Source organism: Choloepus didactylus, chromosome 1 (genome assembly GCF_015220235.1).
Source record: "Choloepus didactylus isolate mChoDid1 chromosome 1, mChoDid1.pri, whole genome shotgun sequence".
NCBI classification, from domain to species: Eukaryota; Metazoa; Chordata; class Mammalia; order Pilosa; family Megalonychidae; genus Choloepus; species Choloepus didactylus.
This window is the reverse complement of record NC_051307.1, coordinates 207,159,887-207,177,682: the sequence shown is the minus strand read 5'-3', so window position 1 is coordinate 207,177,682 and position 17,796 is coordinate 207,159,887. Positions and strand designations below refer to the sequence as shown.

General features: G+C 42.1%; 1 protein-coding gene and 1 pseudogene across 4 annotated transcripts in view; both read right to left on the bottom strand.

Annotated features, from left to right (window-relative positions):
- CACNA2D3 (calcium voltage-gated channel auxiliary subunit alpha2delta 3) overlaps positions 1-17,796 on the bottom strand; it is a 1,184,653-nt gene that overhangs the window by 1,142,952 nt on the left and 23,905 nt on the right. The gene's annotated exons all lie outside the window — the stretch shown is intronic.
- On the bottom strand, positions 2,855-4,203 carry LOC119505613 (annotated as a pseudogene).

The following is a 17,796-nucleotide window of genomic DNA, read 5'->3' as shown; positions in this document are numbered from 1 at the left end:
GGTCAGTTCACTTTCCTAAGGTTGCACTGTAGTAAACTGCAAAAAAAAAAAAGACCCCAATCCTTCACCCCTCCCTGGTTACAAGCCATTTGCTACGTAACTTTGGCATATCCATTGTTTTTCTCGCCTCTTATTCACTCCACTGGTGAGGAAGGGATTCTGGCCCTAGGGTTGTGGTGATAGCCAAACACATGACACCTGACACTGGACAGAGGAGATTCAGAGCAGTTTATTAGTCACATATATTCACAGACCCGGGGGAGGAGGACCCTACAGGCCATGAAGGGTCACGTGGGGATTGTACTTGGGAACGGAGTGAACAACCAGGGGCAGTGACAGGCAGGATTTGTAATACAAGAGAGCATGGTCACCCTGGTTCCCACAGGAGGATGTGTTTGGGTTGTTTGAATGACTCCACAGGCTGGCAGCAAACTGAAGATTGTTACTTGCTACTCAGGAGTAAGTGCCTGGCCCCCAGGATAAGGACAGGGAATCTTGCAAAAGGAGACAGGAACCTGCAGTTAGGCCACTCCAAGGCCCCTCGATTTTACCAGAAGTCAAGGAAACACTTAATATTGGTCCTTAATTTCAGGCTTTACACGACATCCATCCAACTCTGCGTTCAGCCATGTGACACTTTAGCCAATGGGATGTTAGCAAATGTACTGCAAGCAGAAGCCTGAAAAGTGCTTGTGGGACTCAGCCTATTCTCTTTCTTCAATTGCTGTTGCCACGAGAACATGCCTAGGCCAACCTGCTGGAGGATGGGAGATGCGTGGCAGAGTCAAGACACCCCATTGCATTGCCACAGCCTAAGCCATTCTAGACCAGCCAAAAGTCCGCTAACCCCTCAAATACATGAGTTATCTCAGTGAAGTCAACAGAGCTGCTTAGCCGACCACCCCTGAAGCAGAAGCGATGAATTCTTTGTATGCCATGGAGGTTTTGGTGGGTCTTGTGACATGGCTTTATCATTGCAATAGATAACAGAGACACAATGCCACTGAGTTACCTAACCAAGGCTGCTTGACCCCACAGTCTGTGCTCTTCCCAGGGCATCAGAGAGTGTTGGCTATCACCTGAAGGCAGGCTCCAGATTTAGACAAAACTTTTTAAAAGTTGAGAAAAGGATCTTTTGAGGTTAGCCGTGAGAGAACACCAGCAGCAGCAGCAGCACGCGCACACACACACACACACACACACACACACACACACACACACAAAAGCGAGAGAGAGAGAGAGAGAGAGAGAGAGAGAGAGAGAGAGAGAGAAAAACTTTTTTTTTTAAGAACTTGATATTTCAAAAAACAGGCATTGAAGTAGTCATCATAACTTTTTTAGAATTCCTTATGCTATTTTATGGTATGGGGTTGGGTTTTTTAGCTTTTTGGTGAGAATTAATCTAAACCCAGTCTGTTGAGGGTTAGAGCCTCTAAAGGGCCAATGTGCCCACCTTCTCTGCACTGTAGGGCAGTCAGAGGCCAAGGACTGCATTTAACTGGAGTAGCCACTGCGAGATATGTATAAATTAGCATATGAAGCAGCTATATGTGTGTGGCAGAGGGGTGAGGGGGTGTGGCACCCAAGTAAGAGGAGATGGGCTTCTGCAATCTGTTTCTAACTGCTTCTGCCTATGAATCATCTATATATCCACACTCCTTCACAACCCTCATGTTACATAAATAATGTACAAAATGAGGAAAATCAAGCCACCACCAAAGATGAGCTTGACCTTGAATTGTCATGGAGGAGCTAGAGGAAAGGGCTGCTTTAGAGAGTTGTGGGCTCTCTCCAGAAGGACAGGTTTTGCTTGGCTTCTTTCTCTCCATCACTCATAGCTTTTAAATAGCCAGTCACCTTCAAAGCCCAAGCCCTTAGGAAGCACCCCTCAGTGACAATTTCTTACCCAGTAAAATCTCTGAAAAGAAAAATAAAAGCTTGCATTCCAAGAAGAAAAAGTGGCACAGAGCATCCCAGAGGATTTGGAATGCTGGTGAAATCCAGTTTAGGATTGGGGATGGGTAGAAAGGGATGAACAGTAAGTAAAAGAGCAAAAATGTAAGTACTGGACTCTTAAAATTTGGGGATAAGAACATTTATGCATTTCCTCTCTGGACACTCAAAAGCTATGCAAGATTGTTACTACCAGGTTGAGCTGAACGTGGTCTACAGAAAGTTTTCCCAGCCATTCCCAGACTCTAACATGCTTCCTGGAGATCAGATGAGGAAGTAAGCAGGGGAAAGTGCCAATGTCCAGGTTAGTCAGAATTATGCAGGAGAGAAAGAAAGAGGAAGAAAAAGGTAAAGAGGGCAAAGAGAAAGGGGAGAAATTTTTATTGAGCATTTATTCTGTGCCAAGCATTTTATCTCCTTCAATCTTCCCAATAACCCTACAAAGTCATTATCATCATCATTCTTATTTTATATATGAGAACACTGATGCACGGAGAGCGTAGGTAACTTACCAGGGGGTATATGTGGTATATGTGCCAGAGCTGGGTTAAAGTTCAGGCACTCTGCCTCAAATCTCATTAGCCTAAGTCATGGATCTATACTGACTCTTAACAAACTCCTTAACCTAAACTTTTACTTGACACATATTTAAATGTTTCCTAGTTGGAAAAATGAATTTAGAGTTGCAAAGCACTTTACTATGTATCAATACAGGAAGTGGTTTATTCTCAAAACATAATATTTATTTTTTTGATAAATCTTCAAAATATTTTATTACCAAATACAGTACAGGGTTCATAGAATGTTTCCAGATATTATTTAATACATACATTGTGAAGCACTACAAAACACTTGGCTTTGCCCCCATGAACCTAACTTCTTCAATAATTTCAGTCTCCTTAAAGTTACAGAAAAATATCTGTATCAGGCCGTGGAATGGAGTCAGCATGTCAGCATGGACAGCTGGGTCCCTGACTGCTGAAAGTGCATGTCGTTTTCTCCACAGACTGTTCCAGCGGCGATGGCTGACCACCCACCAAAAGCTGGGACCCAAATTCATCCAGAGATGAGGCAGAGTGGACAGTAAACAACTCAGATCAGCCTTGAGGTCTCAGGTCATTACCTCTTATTCCTGGGTTTAAGCTCCTCAGCTGCATTAACAAGGAAGAAGTAATTTTTCTTTTGGGGATTATAATATTCATGTCCCTTTGACCAGTCATAGTTAGACACAAATGCAGATAGGTTTCCATTGTGATTGAAGCAGCTAAGTGTTCCGAACAGTTGATCTAAGTGTTCCAAAGTTTACAGTTTTGTTCTGGCGACTTTGTCCCAAAAACTGAATCTACTGTCAGATCCCACAGTTGCCAGAGTGCCATGAACGGGATGAAATGCGATTCCATTTACCACATAAATGTCCTGAGGAGCAAGTATTGGTTCCGTTGGATGGATGACACTTAAAGTTATCTTTGACAGGATTTGGGGGGGTTGCTGTAGTGGATTGCAACTCTCCTCTCAATGCATCCCAGGGCAAAACCAGTCGGCTTGTTCTGTTTGTCTTTAAAAATAGCCACACATGATGCTGATGTTTCAGTGGAGATTCTATCCTCCTGAATTCAAAAGGTTGGTTCTCTAACTGGTAGACCATCAGTCCCCTCTCTGCAGTCGCCACCACTGCCATGGGGTAAATCACATCAGCACAGTAACATCTTTCAGGGAGTTGCAAAACCATCATAGGATTTGATGACTGTGTCCCAAAACTTTAAGTCTTATCCCAGCCCCCATTCATCGCACAGCTGTAGTTTGGTGCTTTGATCCAATGTATGGTTTTAACAGGAGCATCAGGCTATGCAATCTGTATTGCCTAATTACTGTTGAGGTCCCACATTTTGGCAGTTTTATCACATGATGCTGTAAAATACTTTCCTTCTACCATCACTCCAGCAGACATCCAGGACAGTCCCCATGTTCATCTGCTGGGCTTTTGGAATAGTCTGTCCACTGTCTTAAACTCCCTAACAGTGAACTCCCTAACAATGAACATCATTAGCCCATGATACGGCAATTAGAAAGTTCCCAGGCAAGGTGGGTGGGCTAAAAGACAACCAATGCTATTATCTGGAGAAGATGTTACTTCAATATCCTTCGTAGGGTTGTGATTGTCTGTAGTTGTGCTGCCAAACATGCTGGTGCCACCAGTTCCAAAACCTGAGGTTGTTCCAAACAGCCTCATTTTGGTCCTGAGAGTCTAGCCGCGACGGGAGCAGGTGGTGGAGGGCAGGAGGGACCGGGGAGCCTGCGACCCCGCTTTGGTGCAGAGGCAAGGGCAAAGCAGTGTGACCATGAGTCTGGTAAGCCCAGGGTCGACTGGCACCGGCAGTGGAAACTGCCCCTAACATTTGTTTTTGAAGTAAATTTTATTTAACAGAGTCTTCCTTAGCATGCCTTAAATAAATACCATATGAACTCATTTTGGTAGAAGAGGCCTCCATCCCCATTTTGGAAACCCTATTAACTTATATGGTCAGTCTTCCCTCCCATCCTCCCTTCTTTCCTTCCTTCCACAGATACTTGCTGAGAATCTATTAAGTGCCTGGCACTGGGCTGATTCCTAGGATGCAATAGATAAGGTTCCTGCCCGGAAGGAGCTCAGTCTGTATCTGAAGCTGTTCAAGATGAGTCATCCAGAACTCACAGTCTACTGGTGGAATTTACATGTCAAAAGCAGATTCACAGCACAAGAATGGTAGACCTGGGGTCTTAATAACCAAATGTAGCTGTCACTAAATAACTAAATGATTGTCAGACTTCCTACCAAGTCATTCACACTCAAAAAATAAAAGAATAAAACAGCATTGTGTTCACAGCTCACTGCTTCCTCATTTGATTCCACCAGTACAGCATGCTCCTAAAATAAAACAAAAAGAGTCAAATGTTTCAGCTTTCCAAAACTGGCCTAAAGCCAGCACACTGGGCTTCTGCTGTAGAATAACCAAGACCCTTTCTGTAAATCTATAAATAAATTTCAGCAGATGCTTGGAATCAAATGGTCCAAAACGGAAAACCAACTCACTGGTCCTCAGAACCATGGGCATAGCCTCCTTTCCTGACTCCTTTCCAGCTTCAAAAAGCTATGCTTTGGGAAGCTATTAGTGCAGAAAACAGTTTTCTAAAATGATGGGTTACCCCAGAAAACCCTACCAAAGACAGGTAGCCCCACAGAGAAATGAATAAGCACTGTGTCCTAGTTCCAAGATCTCTTCTACTCTGAGGCTGTAAGGGAAGTAAGAGAAGAGAGCCACTAGACAGGCCCTATGAGATACTGTGGTGAGCTCCCTTCAGCTGCTCCATCCCTGTCATTGACCACTCAGAATGCCAAATTACAAACTGTTAATGCCAACCTCATCCTATCACAGGATTAGAATGGGTATTGAGTAGTCTGTTTTCAGTTCCATTTTAAAGTGTCATTGGGGTTACTGCATATCTAAAAGGTGGCACATAATTTTCAAACAAATTAACTTAAATTCATTTAATTTGAAAAATAACTAAGGAATCAGCAACTCTTTTAGGAAGAGTCAGAGCACAAAGAGACCCAATAATAATTAGAATAATAATAATTAGAACAACAATAACTGGTATAAACTAGAATGTTTAAGATTCTTAAGGCCAGAGACTCTTTCCATCCTGTTCTCTGCTGAATCCACAGTGCCTGAACATTTAAGTGCTTAATGCATGTCCATGAATGAAAAAGCAGATGATACTTATAGACAGTATCCGACTTAGACTCCGTGCTAAATGCTTCACCTTCATTATGTCATTTAAACCTCCCAACTCAATAACCAGGAATCTGTATATTCACCAGTCTGTCATAAGGAACCCGAGATTCAGAACATGCATGTTGTTTGTTCAGAGTCACCCAGCTGCAGGGCAGATCCAGATTTGATGGAAGCTAAAACTTACACCATTTGAGAATGCCCACTTTGAAGTAAAGAATACAAAACTACAAATACAAATTTAGGTATGCGTTTTAGTTTCCCAGCTGCTAAAACAAATACCATACAATGGTATCAACAACAATCTTGTTGGTTTAACAAGATTTTATAGTTTCAGAGGCTTAGAAGGCTTTCTTCCTCTCAGGGTCAGTATCTTCTGGCTGGCCAGCAATCTTTGGGGTTCCTTCGCTTTTCCGTCACATGGCAATATACATTGTGGCATTTTCTCCTTTTTCCTCTGGTTTCCCTTGACTTCCAGCTTCCAGCAGCTCACTGTGGCTTCTCTCTTTCAGTCTGAATTTTAGTCTGTGTATAAAGGACTCCAGGAATACAGATTAAAGCCCGATTTGATTCAGTTAGGCCACACCTTAACTGAAATAACATCTTCAAATGAGCCTATTTACAATGGGTCCATACACACAGGACCAGGGGGTTGGGACCTGAATTTGTCTTTTGTGGGGAGTGTGGTTGGATCCTTAACAGTATGTAAGTGAATATTATTTAGAAAGGAAAAAAAGTTACAACAAATTCCAAATGTAAAAATATTACAAATATCATAAAATCCAAAAAATAAAGTAATTTTTATCATCTGCCAACATACTACTATTTTATTTTTTCTTACATTTGGTGGCTGCAGAGTTATTCTATAAAGAAAACAGAAATATAATTTATCTTCCCCCTAGCAGAGTTGATCAAAATTTGTTTATATTATTATCGATAGTTGAAAAAAGTGTCTTTTACTTTCATGACATTATAGATAATATTGGGTAAATTATTAGGATTGTTATCAAATTTGAGGAAAGCTCTATCAAGTTGCTTTTACATCTCAGCTGTAAGATTTTGGGATATTTCAAGATTTCCTGTCAATAACTAATCTTGAATTAACATCACTGAGTTGACAACACTCATTAACCTATCTACTTCAACAGATATCTGCACTATAGTGACATTATGAATTTCATGTTATCTTTGCTCTATGTGAAATGGACAAGAAATGTAAATCTGTCTCCAATATGCTCATATGATTCACTACTCTTCATTAATTGGATTATCAAAAACCCAAGAGCTTTCTCATTATTTCTAGTCAATATTTCTCTCTTGCCGTGAATGAATAAAATTTATTTCTGTAAATTGAGTGAGTTTGATATGATCTGAAAAAAAAAATGTTAAAATTTGCTTCTTGTCTATTGATTTTATTGCTCCTAGTTGTCACTTCTATTTCACTTTTCTATCTTTTTATAAATTTTCTTTCAATTCTTCAACAAGTTTAAAGAAGACCAAAAAATATATAAGTACTTTTCACATATATCTAAATCAAGAGTCTATAAGTTTTTACTTGTTTTATTGAAATATTCCAAAACGACTTTACACATTTCAGTTAAAATGGCGTCTCCACCTCCCCAACTTCCCCTTAGCCAGATTCCCAAAATGCCCTTGGCCATTTCAGTGCCAGCCTATGCAAGGAAGAGGGAAAACGAGAGAAAGTCAGAGTGGAAGGAGTGACCATGTTGGCCACATGGTAAAGGTCCCTTCCAGGGCCTTGGAAAGGGCCTGGGGAGGAGGGGCCCTGGGATTTAATCAGCAGCAGCTTCATGGTAAACTGGCCTCCACACAGCTTGTGCGTGGTGGAGCTGTAATCCAAAGTTTGTCTGGCTCCTAGCCCTGAGCACTTGACCTCTGCTCTTCAAACTGCCTATCAGAGAAATAAACAAAACACAGTGCAACTCCAAGAAAATTAGACACCCAGCCTCTAGCAATGGTCTAGGAATACCCAAAGGAATACTCAAGATTCTTTTTGTAAGGTTACAAACACAAACGAAATTTTCAGAGAATCCTTGGGTTCAAAACGGCTAAGCTAAAATCCAAGTCGTTTTCAGGCAAATTTAAATTCATCAAATACCAAAAATTAAATACAGAAAGGATAGAAGTCATTTCTTCATTCCCTTGTGCTCTTTGTTTGGAGAAGAGCAGCCGAAAGGGCTTGCTGGTCAACCAGGGCCACGGTCAGTCCTTCCCTCTCTCAGGTGGTTCCTGCCTCTAAACGCCGGCAAGTCTTTGTCACCAAACTGGTCGCCTGAGAGCCGAGAACACCAGCCCTCTGGGAATTGCAAGACTTTTACTCAGTGCTAGAATTGGGGCACATCTGCTCCCCTCCTAAAAGGATGCATAGGATGCCCATCCCTCTCTGGGGGGTGTGTGTGTGTGTGTTTTAATGTGGTTCTTTAAATTTTACACATGCCCTGGGAACCACAAACAAATACAATTAACTAAAAAAAAAAACTGTTCTATCCCTGAAACATCCATCTTTTCCTCCTACAATTTATTAAAAATATAAATGGAATATGTATTCTCTATCTCAGAGTCACAAAACATGCATTCTGTGTGAAAACTCTCATTATAAATTATTTTGTACCTCAGTTTTTAAAATCATATTCTTAAAATAAGAACTCCACCTACTCATGCCACTGGAGAATTCACTGTTGATAAAGCAGATACAAGTATATGTCTACTTTCAATAAATTCAGATTCAAGCAAGGGAGTGAAGATATGTACACAAATATCTATAATGCAATGTAGAAAATAAGTAGTGGCCAAAGAGTGGGACTGATACAGAGCTATGGGGGTTCAGAAAAAACATTTCCTAAGAGGGAATGTCAGAGGCATTTAAGCTATCTCAGTCATCTAAATAAGAATTGTATTTATTTTTTAATGAAAAACTAATACAGTTCGGAGAACTTGAAAATATCTTGAAACAAAGAAATGAAAAGGAAAAATGACAAAGCACCCTCCTTTTTTTCCCCTTCTGTGGGTTATTTTTATACAAAAATCGATATTGTATTTATTCCATGTAATTGTGCTTCACTAATCAGAGATCCTTTCCTATCACCCCCTCAGTTATCTTGTTTTCTTGCTTCATTGCTTTCTGCTTCCAAACTCTGGCAATATCATCCCACAACATTATCTCAAAGTAAATTTTAACTGAATTTGCAATTTGAAATCATTGATTTTTTTTTTTTTAAGTTTAAACAAACAGAAGTAACTGCCAGATATTTCATAAGGATAATCTTCTGAAAGGAGCTGTTGGATTATTTCAAGGAATTCCAGTCTGGAAGGAGAATTGTTAAAGGGTTAGGAATGTGAAATTTTAAAATGAATGTGAAAAATAGGCAAGAAGCAGAGGAGCAGGGAGCAGGGAATTTGAGACAATCCTCTTTGACTATTAGTGGGAAGAGAAATTTCCCATGACACACTTTGCAAAGGCATGCACTTGGACTGCAACCGTACTTGGCAGAAACTTGTTCTTAAGTTCATTGAATGGGGAAGCTATAAGAAAATTAGGGAGCAAAAAGTAAGTTTAAATTAAAAGTTAAATAAAAGTTTAACTGATGGAGAGAGGGCTCCCCATCTGAGCAGAAATGGGCTGGGCATCAAGGTCTACAGTTGGAAGAAGCACCAAAATCTATGCCCCATGTCAGCACAATGGGAAAGAACAATATGGTGAAACCTCAGCCACAACATCAAACAGCCAGTGCAGAAGGAGGGGGAAACAGCAGTGAGAAAGAGGCAGCAGCCCTGAGTGGGCAGCAAGAGATAATTTGGAGAGAATTCAAGAGCGCTGGGAAGGGAAGGAAAGGTGTCTTACTAGAGACACAGCTCTTTAGTGTTCTACTCAGGCCCCTAGTTGACATCCACTCTCTGCAAAGCCAAGTGAGGGCTGGGACTCAGCCCTACTGTTGCTACTGGTGCCCTCCATGGGAATGCTGATATCTAAGCCTGGGGAACTGGCTGTACAATCCCAGAGTGATGTCCTTCTGGTGTCAGGAAGGGCCACATTCCCTGGAGTCTTCACTGCATCAAAGAAGCTCTCCCTCCCTCTCTGTGCATCCCTGAGGGTCCAAGCAGTTCCATTCCAGGACTCATAGGTCCTGCAGTAGCACTGCTGGTGCAGCCATGAGCCACAGTCCCTGACTAACGTCCCTCCTTGGCTTGTGTCTGCGGCCCTCTCCGAACAGCTCAGATGTGGTCCAGAGGCCTGGTGGGAGGACTCATACTTGAAACACAGCACGCTGTTCTCCTTCCCTCCCCTGTCCCCTCCTCTTCCCTGATGTACAACTTCCTCTACAAGCAAGTGTCTCTTCTGCATGTAATTTAACTCTTGCAAATAGTCACAATCGGGCCACCTGCCCCACCAACTCATCAGACATAGGGCACAGCCTGGGCCTTCTGTTCCTCAGGGTGAATCATCACTATGGTGCCTAGTCACTTGGATAAAAAGCGGGGCAAGGAGAAAGTGTTTCAGAAGGCTCATTCTGAAATACAGAGAGTGGACAGGGAAGCTGGACTGCTTCCAAGACCCATATGTCTCAAAGCAAGTAATGGGGTCTCAGAGTCAGGAAGAACTGAACCAACTAAACTCCTTGGATGTTCCAAAAGGATGAAGGAACCAGAGCAATTCTTGCAAGTGCCAGAGTAATATGTTTTTTATTCTAAATTTACTAAGAAATTTTGGGGTCAAATCACAGTTTCCCATCATGCACCAGATACCACCCACTTATCACACAAATGTGCAATATATGATCTCCCTGGCAAGTAAACAAAAGCTCTAGATTAGTGAAGTCCAGCCATGAAATTATTAACACTCTTTTGCTTGTAAACTCATGGAACCTGCCAGGCCCAGATGGATAATTGGTAATTGGGATTTATAAAGAGTCTTCTCCACAGCTGGGGGGACCTGGCTGGCTGCCAGTGGGACACCTACATACCCCCTCTAGGCCTATCTCTGCAGTCAGAGCCCCTTGAATGGTTTTTCTGAGTCCCTTTGGCTGTTTGAAAGTTGAACAGCCCATTTGCCTGGAAGCGGATATGGTTTTTAGGCCTGAGTAGCTCACCACCCGTTCCTGCTCCACTCTATACCACCCAGATTCTGTTGATGCTTGTCAAAATCTTATTTCACAGGAACACCCTGAACCAGATTCTTTGGAGTTCTCAGAGATCTGGGATGGAGAGTCAGCTCTGCTGCCAAGACCTCAGAAATAGCACAGAATGAAATCTGCCAGCTTGCAGCTTAAAAAAAAATCAGCTCACCTTTCTTCAGAGAAATTATCACATAGTAGATGAAAATCATTAATGTTCCTATTCATCTGGCATATTGTTCCCCTTGGATACTAAATGGCTCTTTTCCAAGCAACTACTAATGGCTATCTTGACCTCCAACCAACTTGTGAGCAACCAACCACATCAGGTCATCAGCACTGAAGGAGCAGAGCAGGACTGGGGAGCCAAGAGCCAAGAGCTGCTCTCCCAGTGACGGTCTCATCTCATGCAAGCCCTCTCTTTCTCTGGGCCTCCATTTCCCCAGTTCCAGTCAAAGCATTACAAACACTCCTGGCCCTCCTCTCCCCAAGGATGTTAAGTTGCTATGGGGTCTGAGATCTGAACAAATTTTAGATTCTTTAAAGGCAGGAGAGGGAATTGAGCAAGTTCTGGGGTTGAGTACTGACTCAATCACTGGGTAGCACGTGGTCTTAGGCAACACCTATCAGCCCCCCCTCACTACCACCACACACACACACAATTAACAGAAAAACATCAGTTAAAAGATAGTCTAGCTTGGACTTCCGGGAAGATGGCGAGGAGGTGAGGCAGACGGGCTTCTCCTCCATGAAAGTAACTAAAAGGGGCCTGGAGGACGCCAGCGACTGTGGTCCCAGGGTGTGACTGGCCATAGGGGATCCCCACAGTACATGGAGGGGACACTGACAAAAACAGAGGGGAGACGGCGGCTGCAGGGACGGGGTGAGTATGTTCCCGTCTGGACCACTCCCCACCCGCCGGGCAAGGCAGCGAGCAGCGGCTCTCCACCCCGGTGCACCCACCTTGACAGTTGCCTGGGGGGTGACCCTCCACAGCAGGACGGCGGGGAGCTCCGTGAGGGAACCCAGCGGGCAGCGTTTGCTCTCCCCCCACGGAAGTCCAGGGGGTGCACAGCGAGAAGCGGGGGAGGGAGAGGCAATCAGGAGCCCCTCCACACCCCAGAGACCCACGGACGCATGGCAGGGAGAGAACCGGCCGGCAGGGCCCACGTCCCACCTGTGGGGTGCCCTGGATCAAGCCCTGCCCAACTGCTCGGGGCCCACATTGCAGCCCCAGGACAGGGATTCCCCAGAGCACACGGAGATCCTGTGCCCTGATCTGTTCCCACCTGGTTTGGACTCTGCCCACCGCAAGGGGAGGTTCAGGGAAGACTTACTTGAGAACACCACCTGCTGGTAGGATCAGGGAAACTGCACTCCAGCAAACCAAAGTACATATAAATGCTCAAATAATTCTGCGCTTTCCAAAAATAATGTTACCAAGGCAAGCAAATGCCCCGAAGTCAACAAAAAATTGCAAAGTACTTGAAGGATCTAGAAGATATGGACAAGCCAAATGAACAAATTAAAGAGCCACAAGAGACACAAAACTTGGAGCAATTAATTAAAGAAGTACAAACAAATCTCCAAAACAACTTCAATGAGATGCTAAAGACGTAAGGAAATCAAGAAGACTCTACGAGAGCATAAAGAACAATTTGAAAGAGTAAATAAAAAAAGAGCAGATCTTATGGAAGTAAAAGACACTGTTGATCAAATTAAAAATATACTAGAGACACACAATAACAGATCTGAAGAGGCAGAAGAAAGGATAGTGAACTTGAGGTCAGATTAACTGAATGCAAGCACACAGAAGAACAAATGGGGAAAATCTGAAAAATTTAAAATGGACCTCAGAAAAATAATGCACAACATGAAGCAAAAAATATAAGAATCATTGGTGTTCAGAGCTTTAGGGGAAATTTTTGTCCCATGAGAAGTTTGTGGCTCTCCATTAACTCTTTTGAAGCTGAATGGAAGACCAGGGACCTCCCCTTGATGCCCTGTTCTAGGGGGTGGAGGGTCCTCCCCAGCCCTGGGGGTGACTGGACCCGCCCAGTTCTCAGCTCCAGCCACACTACAGAAAACCACCTCAATCCTATCAAATGCGGCAGGTTCTCTGCCTGATGTGCTTAAATGACCAACTCCTGAGACACTGGGGTTTCAAAGACAGAAAGAGTTTATTGCTAGGTGTGAAGCAGGAGAGCAGATGGCCTATTGATCTAAAATCTGTCTCCCCAAACTGCCATAACTCTGATGGGTTTATAGCATCAAAAGATGGGCAGGTTTTAGGATAATGGGCACAATGGCCCCAGATGATGTAGTTAGAGGTAATCTATCAAGCACACACAGACTGATGACAAGCTTAGTCACAGAACAGATGCAAGAAAATGGTGGCCTTAATATGATGATGGGAGTGATTTTTGGTATTTAAATAAGGTATAGGTGACTTGTAGGTTAAAGTCTAAGCTACTGTGCATGTCCTGTGGGCCTGTTTTGGTTAGATCCAGCTCCATCAAGCAAGGTAGGTTTGGAATTGGGTGGGTTAATTCTGGGCTGACCCAAGACCCTTCTTTAATAAACATGAGGACTGTCTTTAGTGAACCTAAGACTCTAAAGTTGAAAAACAGGATAAAGGGGTACAGGTGAGGGTCAGCCACAAGGTTTTTACAACCCCAAGGGCGCAAGATAAAGGCTTTACAACATTATCAGAGATCAAGGCAGCCAGATTACAGCTCAGAGATTTCAGGTATTTCTCTCTGTCTCCTGTTATATACCGGAAAGTAACAAAGGAGTATCTATATAATGATTCAATAGTTTTAATCATCCTCTAAATCCAGACGTCTCAGTTTCACCTGTGAAGTTGTGTTTTTCTTTTTTTTTTTTAATGTCTGGTGAAGGAAACCTCTGGTGCTGACAATCAAGAAAGCAGTCATCCTCGGTGGGGGCGAGTGACAAAGGGGCCGCAAGGGGCTGTGGGGAGGTTAGTAAAGTTCTGTTTCTTGATCTGAAAAAAAAAAAAAAAAAAAAAAAAAAAAAAAAAGATAGTCTACCTAGATTCTGACACTATAGATTTACCAGGGAATCGGGATGGGGGTAGGGAATGAGGAGTCAATGCTTAAATGGTACAGAGTTCCTACTTGGGTTGATCATAAAGTTTTGGTAATGGATGGTGATGATGGTAGCACAGCTTTGCGAATGTAATTAACCACACTGAATTATATAGGTGAATGTGGTTAAAAAGATAAAAAAATTTTAAAAAGCATAGGACTGTACAAGATAAACAGTGAACCCTATTGTAAATGATGGATTACAGTTAATAGCAGAATTATAAAAATGTTCTTTCATGAATTGTAACAAATGTCCCACACTAATGAAAGGTGTTAATCGGAACTCTGTACTTTATGCCTGACTTCTTTGTAAACTTATAACTTCTCTAATAAAAACAAAATCTATCACTGGTTTTGGAGTTGATTTTGGGGTGGTCAGAGGGTGTTCCAGGACACATGAGACTGGCCTCCAGGCAGAGGATAGGAGTGGGCATGGCTAGGCAGACCTGCTAAATTTTGGCTTGAAAATGTGATTATCTGCATTGCAAAGGGATTCTTCATAGTATAAAAGAGAATATCAAGCACCTATACACTTAAACTCTTCAAATCCTGCTGATAAATGCAAATTGGCACATTTCAGAGTGGTATTATGTATTAAAACAGTTGATATTTCCATGTTTGAATTTTTCCAAAGAGAATACGTTGTTTGCTTTTGCAATAACGAAAAATAGATAATACTTTTAAATGTGATCTAGCACAATTATGTCCTCAGGATAAATTCTAAGGAAATTATCATGGATGTCTAAAAATATTTAGTTAGAAGAATTATATGACGGTGTTGATTATAATGGCAAAGTTGGTGTGGCAGAAACCATTAGTTGCTACAGAGTCATCATTCTCCTCTTTATTCCTTAACAATAAAACTTTGACTCCCCTTCACTGCCTCCCTTGCAGCTGAGTTAGGACCACTAAAGGAGAGCAGAAGCGCTGTGTGGGATTTCCAGGGAGGCTGATTTAAAGGCAGCTAACTTGGCTGGGGAGGACCCCTTGGACACTTCTTTTCTTTCTCCTTCCCACTGCCTAGAATTTGAATGTGATGTACAGAGCTCCTGCAGTCATCTTAGGTCAAGAAGTGACCCTGAGGATAGAAGCTATAGGAAGGAGAAAAATGGTGGAAGGGGCCTGAGTCTCTGATGGCTGCCATACCAGCCCTGAGCTGCCCAACTCGGGACTATTTTCTCATTAAGGAGAAATAAACAGTCATCTTATTTAAGCAACTATTATTTGGAATTTCCTGTAAATACAGATGAAGCTTTTTCTAGCTAATACATGGGATTAACAATCTAAAATCCAACAGTAGAAAACTAGTTAAATAAATCACATGGAATCGACATGGTAAAACTTAAGCAGCCATTTAAAATGATAATATATGAAAACATTTTCATGGTGCATTGGTATTTGATAAAAGCAGGTCTAAAAACAATATGTACAATATTATCTCATTTCTGAAAGTAAAAAAGAGAAAATTGGTGTCCATGCATAGAAAAAAGTCTGGAGAGTAATACACCAAAATGTAATAATGGTTACTTATGGATGGTTGGATTATGTTGATTAGTCTACGTTTTATGCAGAGTATCTAATTTCATAAAATAAACCTGTATTATGCATGTAATATGCATAGGCACCTGAAAACCAATTCACTTTCAGTTGAGGGAAGACATGGAGGGAGCCAAAGCTTACTCTTAGGAGGTGTATTCACTCTTGCAGATCACTAGGGAACCACTAAAGAAATTAAAGCTCAGCCCCATAAAATAGCTCCTTTAAAGACCTGAAGGGTTAAAATACAAAGGCACATTATTTTTCAGCAGCCATATGTGTCTCAAGCAAAGGAAGGAGCCTGCAGAGTTGCTTCCAAATGTTCAAAGGACAAGTTTCCAGGTCTACAGCTGTGGTTTATTAGGGGGATACATTCACTATCCATAAGAATTTGGTGTAACTTATTCAAAACATTTAACATGCACTGAAAGCAGATTTAACCTATTTGGGGGTGGGAGGTGTGATCATCCACTGTGGTACACAGAAATAAAAGTCTAATAGGTGTTTTTTTCATCTTGGTAGATCACCTCGGTGGGTCTTCTTCAACTTGGTAGGGATCTTCTACCTCTCTCCATGGAACTCAATTCCCTGATACACTAGGAAATGGATAACTCTGCTCAGCTGAAAGGAATTGCCCAAGAGCCCTGTAATTAGCATGTCACCTCAGCAATGCCATAATTAAGGGCCTTTGCAGAGGCTTCTATTGCAAGCCTCCTATTTTCAAGGGTTATGAGTTCTTGCTCTAGCATCTCTTCTTTAGCAAACAGCAGCAACAGAGCTGGAAGCAAGAACACTTCAGCAGCTCCTCTTTGCTGTGGTCAATCATTTTCCAGTCATGTGAAAATCAACAAGAAAAGACCATTGGGGTTTCAAACAGCTTTATGCTCCCATCTGGAGTCCAAAAAAAGGCTCATTTAACTTAACACAGCCACATTTTTCAAACACCTGGTACTTCATTGGCATTCTGTTGTAAAAAGTTCCTCCAAAACTAGAGCAAAATCTCAGTTATCATTTAACCATTCATCAGTGTGTGTGGTGAGAAAGACTCACTATCCACATGTTTCAACATTTCTGATATGGAAACTCAGATTTAACTATAATCAATTTACCACCATGAGACCACTACCACCACCTCCACCACCATCAGCACCACCCCCATCAGTACCATATACCGATTTTTTGCTGGGTACTGGGCTGGATCATTTGCATCCTACAGCAATCTAGTAACTTAGGCATTATCATCTCCATTTTAAAATGAGAAAGCAGAGATTCAGAGATACTAAGTCACTTTCCCAATTCATACAAGTGGAGATGTTAGAGCTGGGATAAGTATCTAGGTCTGCTTGACTCTTCCTTACCCAGATTTTCTCCATATACAAAGTATGGTCCCAATTTGATATAAATATACATATAGACATACATCTCACGCCCACAAATAGTCTTTTGTTTATTCAGAATGGAAACAGAATGTCCTTTGAATAAGACAGACCTAAGTTTAAATCCCAGCTGCATCACTTTTAAATCTTGGGTGATCTCTTCACCTTTCTGAGTTTTGGTTTCCTCATCCGTGAAATGGGAATAATAAAATCCACCTTGACGATACAAGCTTTTGAGTTCAAATGGGCAAAATGATTAGTATGCCTGGCCAGGATGGGCAGTGGATAAATCGTAACTAATTTCCTTCATGTTATGAAACAGAAGAAGGAGAAGCCTGCATTTTTGATGGGTGAAACACAATGCCTTCTTAGGCCCAATTTATAGGTGATATGTAAAAGCAAAGCAACATCAGGACAAGTCTGGGGAGTTTGGATGCCTCAGGGAGAGGGAGATCCATAGTCCACCAGTTTCTGCCCAGGGCAGTTTATGAGTGGAATGGACATACTCCACTTGCCGTCATTAGCTCTCCCTTGTGCCTTTTCTATAGCCAAGGGACCATGAATCAATCAACCAGTTTTTTAACAAAGCTCCCTCACTACATGTGGCTCCAAGCACTAAACACCTACATCTCCCCAGGAGAAATGAATGCTACATCTCCCCAGAAGAAATGAAAGCCCTTTAAATACAGAGATTATTTGTTAATATAGCTGTGGGTCCAAATTGACTGGAGTCTGAAACCACTTATGACTTCAGTAATATAAATGGAATCCACATCACCAAGGATCCTCTCTCTTCTTTCTTTCTCCCCCTCAACAACAACCAGACACCAGGATTGCTCCCTGTCCTGAGTCTGTTGCCCTTGAAGAGATGAACAGCCAGCATGCAAGAGCTATGATAAGTTGCACCCAGAGGGCACTT